We start from the raw sequence: 8,541 nt of genomic DNA, 5'->3' as shown, positions 1-8,541 counted from the left end.
TAATTAATATCGCGTAAGATTTATTAAGATACCAACAAAAGTAGGAAATATTCCAGCAAAAAATGAGACGTGCTTTATTATTTAAATATCTATAATTCAGAATTAAACTAGATTCCTTTACACATATTTTTATGCGTTAAGGTGATTTCACTCGTCTGAAGAAGACCAAGTTTTTAATTTTCGTTTGACAACCCTCTGCACCGAACGACCGAGAACGAACAACGTTAGGAAAAAACCACACAAAATAGAGGTTTACTTGAAAGTTGCCGATAGCCGTTGGGTAGGTGGAACCCTGCCGTAAAATAATAAACAACTGGGTACCTGACAATGTACTAGGTTAGAGAAATACAATAGACGTTGAAGAAATTTAGAATATTACAATAATTATAAATACAAATAATAAGAATAAAATAAATAGAGTGCCGTGACAACTGTCTAAATGTCAATAAATTCGCTCTCTAATAAAAACGCGCCAAATGTTGTTGCAAGTGCTTCACTGCAATCCAATGGTGCTACAGAAGTTAGAAAACGCAAAAAATGGACTATGGAAATGAATATTTTCATTATACGGGAATATTTTCGGATCACGAAACTACAGGATGTTGTGAGTACTTACAGGCTTGATTTATTTAAAGCGTTCCAAAGTAAGTACCCCCAGTTTCCTGTTACTATTCAAAATTTAGCTGACCAGAGAAGAGCCATTATGAAGAAAAACTATATCCCTTCGGCAATTTTAGAAAAGATCAAAAATGATGTAAAGTTAGAATTGTCAATTAATTATTCTGACAATAATGAAGTTTCTAATAATTTACTCCAAAATTCTGTTGAACCGCAAAATTTACAAAGTTTATCTAATCATAATGACTCTTTCTGTCCAATTATCGATTCACCAAACACCATACAAACAGACATACATAATTTAGACTTGAGTTATAATGATATACATGTTATTAATAAAAATTTTTACTACCATCAAAATTTTAAAGAACAAATTGAAGATGAGTTTAATAGAACTCTGAACGAATTTGAACATATAGAACCATTTAATAGACCACTATTACCTAAACAACAAAGCTCCAAAAAATTCTTTGCAATGATTGAAATTTTAAATCAATTCATTTTACCAAAATTTGTAAATAACACCACAAGTTTTAAAAAATTACACAGTATTATATATAGTGGAGCTTTAACAATTATCAGATTAAATGGATCAAAAGAAATTGGCCAGACAAATAATATAAAAACGAAAGAATTACCAAAATGGGAACAAAGACTAAATAAACGTATTAATAATATCAGACGAGATTTAGGTAGAATAACTCAATATTTAAAGGGTATAAATTCTAATCATCTAAATAATTGTATTCAATCCATTTTAAATAACAACCGAATACATTGTTTAAAATATAATGAATATAATAAAACATTAATAGAAATCAAAGACACTTTATTACAGAAGTTACATATTTATTCTAAACGACTCAAAAGATATAAAAATAATAAACAACGGAAATTTGAAAACAAACTATTTAGAAATAATGAGAAGTTGTTTTACAAAAATTTAACAGATAATAAAACTCAAACTAATAATGGTACACCAAATATAAACGAAATTAAAGAATTCTGGTCAAACATATGGTCAAATGAAGTTCAATTTAATAATCAGGCAGAATGGATTCCTCATTTAGAAAATGATATACCAGATAGTAATAATCGACATCATATTCAAATTAGCCTTGAAATTTTAGTTAAAAATATTAATAATTCACATAATTGGAAATCCCCTGGAGGTGACCAAATTCATAACTTTTGGTTAAAAAAATTTACTTGTATTCATAAATGCTTACTTGATCACTTTAACGGATTTATTAGGGAACCTAACACATTTCCAGAGTTTTTGGCCCATGGTATAACATATCTGAAACCAAAAGATTCCGATACTAAAAATCCATCAAAATATAGGCCAATCACATGTCTGCCTACAATTTATAAAATTATGACATCTTGCATTAAAGTAATAATTTACGACCATTGTCAAAAATTAAATATAATTAATGAAGAACAAAAAGGTTGTGTTAAAGAGTGTTTTGGTTGTAAAGAACAACTCATAATAGATACGGTAATAATGGAACAAGCTAGAAAAAATAATAGAAATATTTATACCGCATTCATAGACTACAAAAAAGCCTATGATTCAGTACCACATTCATGGTTAATTAAAATTCTTAAAATTTATAAAATTAATTTGGATTTGATTAACTTTTTATCTCATGTTATGACATTTTGGAGAACTACTTTAAATTTATCAATAAACAATACTAAATTAAAATCCGAGCCTATTCAAATTAAACGGGGGATTTATCAAGGAGATTCTTTAAGTCCTTTATGGTTTTGTCTAGCCATTAATCCTTTGACAATTCTATTAAATAGCACTGGATATGGTTTCAATATTAGACTTAATAATACCTCACTATCCAAATTAAATCACCTTCTCTATATGGATGACATAAAACTTTATGCATCAAAAAAGAATCACATTTATCTTTACTAACAATAACTGAAAATTTCTCAAATGATATTGGGATGAGTTTTGGTATTGATAAGTGTAAAATGCAATCAATATGTCGCGGTCATTACGAACATTTAGAATATATAACTCAAGAAGGAGAAATCATTAAAAATTTAAATAAAGGAGAATTTTATAAATATTTAGGTATTAATCAATCAAATCATATTCAACACTCAATTATAAAAGAAAATTTAGAAAAGCAATTTTATTTAAGAATTAAATCTATTTTAAAATCAAAATTAAACGGTAATAATTTAATTAAAGCAGTTAATCCATTACTGACCTATTCTTTCGGTGTTATAAAATGGTCCAAAACTAATTTACAGAACATAAACATTAAAACTAGAGTTCTTTTTACAAAATTTAGTAAACACCATCCTAAATCTGCTATTGAAAGATTTAATTTACCACGCGAAAACGGTGGTAGGGGTTTTTCAAATCTAGAAATACTGCTAAAAAATCAAATTGCTTCACTAAAAAATTATTTCCTCAATAGAGCTCGTGATAACACCTTTTTCAATGCTTTGGTTTCAGCCGATAAAGGCTACACACCTTTAAATTTAAGTGATAATATAATTTCAGACATTGTTAAGCCAAATATACCTGACACAATAGCAAATATAAAACAGAAGTCTTTACATGGGAGATACTTTAAAGAACTGGAACAACCAGAAGTTAATATTCAGGCATCTCATGCATGGCTTAAGAAATCAAATATTCACCCTGAGACGGAGGGTTTTATATTTGCAATACAAGATCGTGTTATAAATACAAGAAATTATAAAAAACACATATGCGGTTTACAATCGATAATTGATAAATGTAGGATTTGCGGAACTGAAGGGGAAACAATTCAACACATTATTTCTTCTTGCACCGTTTTGGCTCAAAGCGAATATAAAAAACGACACGATATATTCGCTAAAATTATACACATGAATTTAGCTGTTAAATTCAATTTATTAAAGAATACACAACCACATTATAGTTATACACCAGAAAGTTGTTTGGAAAATGACAGTTACAAGTTATATTTTGATAGAACAATTTTAACTGACATTCATATTAAGCATAACAGACCAGACATTATTATTTTAAATAAACAACAAAAGCAAGCATATCTTTTAGATATAGCTGTTCCAAATTCACATAATATAACACAGACATATAACACAAAAATTAATAAATATTTAGAGCTGTCCGTTGCTATGAGAAATCTTTGGTGTTTAGAAAAAATTTCGATTTTACCACTTGTAATTTCAGCAACGGGAATAGTACCGCAATCTCTTTTTAAAAATTTAAAAATTCTGGATTTAGATAACACATTGGTAGTTGAAATTCAAAAAGGTATATTATTATACTCATGTCACATCGTGAGGAAGTTCCTTAACATTGACACAGAACATAATACACAACAAAGTCAAAATGCGGAGGCAAGACGCCGGTAATTATGTTGATAAGCACTGCACTATTACTTGATAGTAATATCCGTAATAGTGTATGTACTCCGGCAAAATTGCCGTGCTGCCGGGTGGAGGTGGGATAGTTTAGAATAATAGTATCAATCACAATTTATATTTATATAATTATATAATCAATTACAAATTATATTTTGATCGAACAGTTTTAACTGGCATTCATAACAGACCAGACATTATTATTTTAAATAAACAATAAAAGCAAGGATATCTTTTAGATAGTATAACTGTTCCAAATTCACATAATATAACACAGACATACAACACAAAAATTAATAAATATTTAGAGCTCTCCGTTGCTATGAGAAATCTTTGGTGTTTAGAAAAAAATTCGATTTTACCACTTATAATTTCAGCAACGGGAATAGTACCGCAATCTCTTTTTAAAAATTTAAAAATTCTGGATTTAGGGAACACATTGGTAGTTGAAATTCAAAAAGGTATACATATTATTATACTTATGTCATATCGTGAGGAAGTTCCTTAACATTGACACAGAACATAATAAAACACAACAAAGTCAAAATGTGGAGGCGAGACGCCGGTAATTATATTAATTAGCACTGCACTATTACTTGATAGTAATATCCGTAATAGTGTATGTACTCCGGAAAAATTGCCGTGCCGCCGGGTGGTGGAGGGAAAGTCAATCTAATAACAATAATAATAATAATAAAAGCAGTATCTGTACTCAAAATAATGTAAGAAGTCCCATGTTTGATAATGGCGTTAATGTTTATTCCGGTGACATCCAAGTACATACATACATTATATAAAAAAAAATCAATCACACCAATAGATTTTCGACTAAACGCTAAATATTTTACAGCAGCATAAAAAAAGAATTCACTTTTTTTTCGACATCTTTAAATAAATGCTGGAATCCGATTTTCGAAAGATTCAATTCCCGTGTAAAGAACAGCGCAACTCAAATAAACTTTTCATTTTGAATGCACTCGTATTTTAAAATTTTGAAATTACATATTCGGTACTATGGCAACATCCATTAGTTCATATTTTCCCCGTGGGACTTTTTAGATTATTTAGACTATAATAATAAAAAATATGGTGCGTAGAAGTGAAAGTTCTTATTGAAATATCAATACTGTTTTTTTTTGCTCTACCGTCGCTAAAGAAGTTTTACTTTACAATAAAATACTGAAATAATAGAGGTGTTCCAAATCCAAAGTTTTTAAATAATGCGTAGGTACAGTGTGGAATAAAATGATTTTCATCTTATTACCTTTGTATTACCCTTGTAAAAATACGAAGTGCCGCTTTACGAAAAAAAAGGGGTCCAAACTGTGTTCTGCATTTAGGCATAGAATATTGCTATTTCTCATTTTCTACGCGGCCAGATCGGAAATACGAAAGTGTTTTCTTGCATGGTATACATTTTAATCAATCAATTCAATAAGTTGTAATAATTGTCAATTCGATTGATGACATTTATTGAGAGAACTAGGAACTAGCTAAGTACTTCAAAAATAGTAGAGCGGTGCAAGAATATCATTTAATTTTTTAACTGCATCTTCAAAAATTCATCAGCGTAATAATTGTAATAAAAATTATGCAGCTGCTTTTGCATTTTGTTTGCAAAAAATTGTTCGTCACGATCAACTTTTTCAAACAATATTCCTTTCGGCGTCCAAAATACAAAATAACAATACTGACGTTGTGTGACATGGAGTTGTCCTTCTTCTCTATCAGCCTCTATCATTGACTGCCAACACTCTTCTTCAAAGATTTCATTCAGATTGTTCTCAATTTTCTGGTATAGATTATATGATATACCCGGCATATTCAGACAACCTGCTAATTCATTTAATTGAGAAAATCCACAACCAACATTTATAGTTCCCATGACTGTAGCACCATTAGCATTCAGTTTGCCGTCATTTTTATCACTCTCCACCATATGTTCAACTTTACACACTGTACATTGCAAAGCAAATTTCGAAATGAAACCTTTTCTTACTTCTTTAACTAACTTTACATGTTTTGATGAACAAGAAAATAAGCCGCAGTGAGGAAAAGACATGCATTGTTCAAAAAAATGGGATACATTTATTAGGCGTCTACCTTCCACTTTTTCATTTTCTGTTCTGAAAATATAATAATGATCAAATTACAACTATTAACGTTTAATTAAAATATATATGTAATACCTTATATAATTGTCATTTTTCTTTTCAAAATCATTACCAATTTCTTTTTCGTTTTCGTCGCTTTCAAAGCAATATTTTTTATCATAACATGATGTGGATTGTGCAGACATAGGTGCAGAAGTATCATCCGCTGTCCGAAAAGTGTCATATTGTCTTTGAGGAGAAATTAGAGATGTAGAAGTACTGGCGGTTAGACCTTTATTTTCTTCGAACAAATTTTTTCTTTGCAAACAGTGGTTTCTATAATAATATGAAAAGCTTTTAATATTAGATTTTCGTTTTATTTGTGCCACCTTATTACCTAAATAATTTGCCCATTTTTCGTCTACTTTTTCTTGGTTTGGAAAGTGGAATTTTAGATGTTTTACCCATCGCTAAGCGCACTTTTTTATAGTTTTATATATAACAACACAAACAAAAACAACACTACAAATCAGCAAACTGAAAATTACAACATTCAATGAAAACGGTTGAAGTTGAACTGGGCTTGAAGACGAAAATAAAAATATTAATATTCATGGTGGGTGGTGTCCGTTCTCGATCTGGTAAATTTCAAAGTAATAGTTTACACATGTCAGTCCATAAAGTGCGAAAATGCCGCCAGTCCAAAGTCCAACACCCTGGCTCACTTCCGATTGCACCGAGAGGGATGAAGGAGAAAGTGAGAAAAAAAATGAAGGATGGTGAATCTCTAGTAACGAAATCTCCTCTTAAACTTGGTGATTTTTAACACAAAATTGTAAAGCTAATTAAAAATATATTTGATTTTTTATTTCAAGAAATGTTAGTAAAAAGTTACAAAATGTTCCCTAACTTGTTAAAATCACAAATACTTCAGTACTACTGCATAAATTATGTAGTCAAAGTAATCGTTATTTTCACGTTTTTCAATTTTTTTTTTTTTGCAGGAAAACAGACGCTTATTGCAGATATGAATAAGTTACGGAACATTATTATACGTTAAACTTTCACATAAAAAAAATTGAAATTCGTAGCTCAAACCGTATCGCCGTAATTTTGATTTGAAATGCAGTAAAAACTAGGCAGAAACGGGTCGAGTGACATCGCCTTAATACTAAGGTAAAGACGCAGTCGGAACGCGCTACTATGAACTATGACAATAACAGTTAATAATTATTCGTTATTTTTGTTCATTACCAAAAGTGAAAAAAGACCATGAATTCGAATGAACTTTCAAATTTTATTAGGACCCCTCATAAAGTTTAAATTTTTGTGTTTTTTTTTTTACTTTCTCCTTTATTGCTCCGATATCTTTATCCTATGTCAGATGTCATATTTAATTAAAATCGCATTGATTTTATCAACTGTGCATAAGCAGTCGGCCGATTAATAGTCTGCGCACCAACGCCACCAACAGCCAACCAAACAGTTTAGTTTGCCTGGTGTGCGCGGAAGCTGGATCTACGTCAACTGGACGCGGTAAACTAGTCGCGCGAAAACTGGTCGCCGCAACCTGGACGCGCGACAATTGCACGCATGCAACAATTGGACGCGACGAAAATTGGACTCGAGAGAATAATTATAAGGTAGAATATAGCCTAAGGGAGTCCGTTTTGGCTCAGGGACGCGAGTGTCGAGAGTTCGATTCCGACGCAGGGCAAAAAAAAATGGCTATATTCTATCTCGTGATTCGGAAGTCACGTTAAGCCATTGGTCCCTGCCTATTGTGTTGGTCATCATGCCCCTCATAGATTTGTAAACCAGTCTTAGACTGTGAAACAAATTTATTATGCTATTACATATTAAATATGTGCATACTCGTCAACAAAAGAAATGAAATAAAATAGAATTTACATGTTTATATATTTATCATTATATTCCTGAAATGAATAATATGCTTTATTACACAAGAACCTTTTAATGCGCATAAACCGAAATATTTACAAAGTACCGAAAGCCGAAAACCTGTAATTTTGTAGTATTTCAGCACCGGCTTAAATAATCTTACCAGCAACTGTTTTCTTATTTCCCTAATTGTTTCTTAAGAAAGGAACCATCCCACTGATAAGAATAATACCTACTCTGGACGGAAGGGTTAGATAGGTAATAATTACATCCCTAACAAGTATTATAAAATTCTAAAGAAAAAGAGAATGTTTCCTAAAAGCTGTAACATACATAATATTATTGATACCTTTAATAAGGAATTTATGAAGTTCATTACTTCAAATATTGTGAAATAATTTCAATGAATGTTGCATGCGTCCACCGTCCAATTGTCGCACGCGTCCAATTGTCGCGCGTTCAGGTTGCGGCGACCAGTTTTCGCGCGTCCAGTTTTCGGTGTCCAATTGACGTGACACCG

At 30.8% G+C, this 8,541-nt stretch overlaps 1 long non-coding RNA gene across 2 annotated transcripts; it reads right to left on the bottom strand.

The window, feature by feature from the left end:
- Window positions 1-1,432: 1,432 nt before the first annotated feature.
- On the bottom strand, window positions 1,433-8,001 carry LOC138140534 (uncharacterized). Of its 2 annotated transcripts, XR_011162580.1 has the most exons (3): window positions 6,517-7,993; window positions 6,216-6,455; window positions 1,433-6,152 (listed from the first exon to the last, which is right to left on the bottom strand). It is a non-coding gene; the product is annotated as an uncharacterized lncRNA (long non-coding RNA). The 2 variants fall into 2 exon arrangements; XR_011162579.1 differs by having other exon boundaries at window positions 6,216-8,001.
- Between the last annotated feature and the right edge of the window lie 540 nt (window positions 8,002-8,541).

The sequence above is a fragment of the Tenebrio molitor genome, chromosome Y (assembly GCF_963966145.1).
Source record: "Tenebrio molitor chromosome Y, icTenMoli1.1, whole genome shotgun sequence".
Classification (NCBI taxonomy): domain Eukaryota; kingdom Metazoa; phylum Arthropoda; class Insecta; order Coleoptera; family Tenebrionidae; genus Tenebrio; species Tenebrio molitor.
This window is presented reverse-complemented; position numbering and strand designations above follow the sequence as displayed.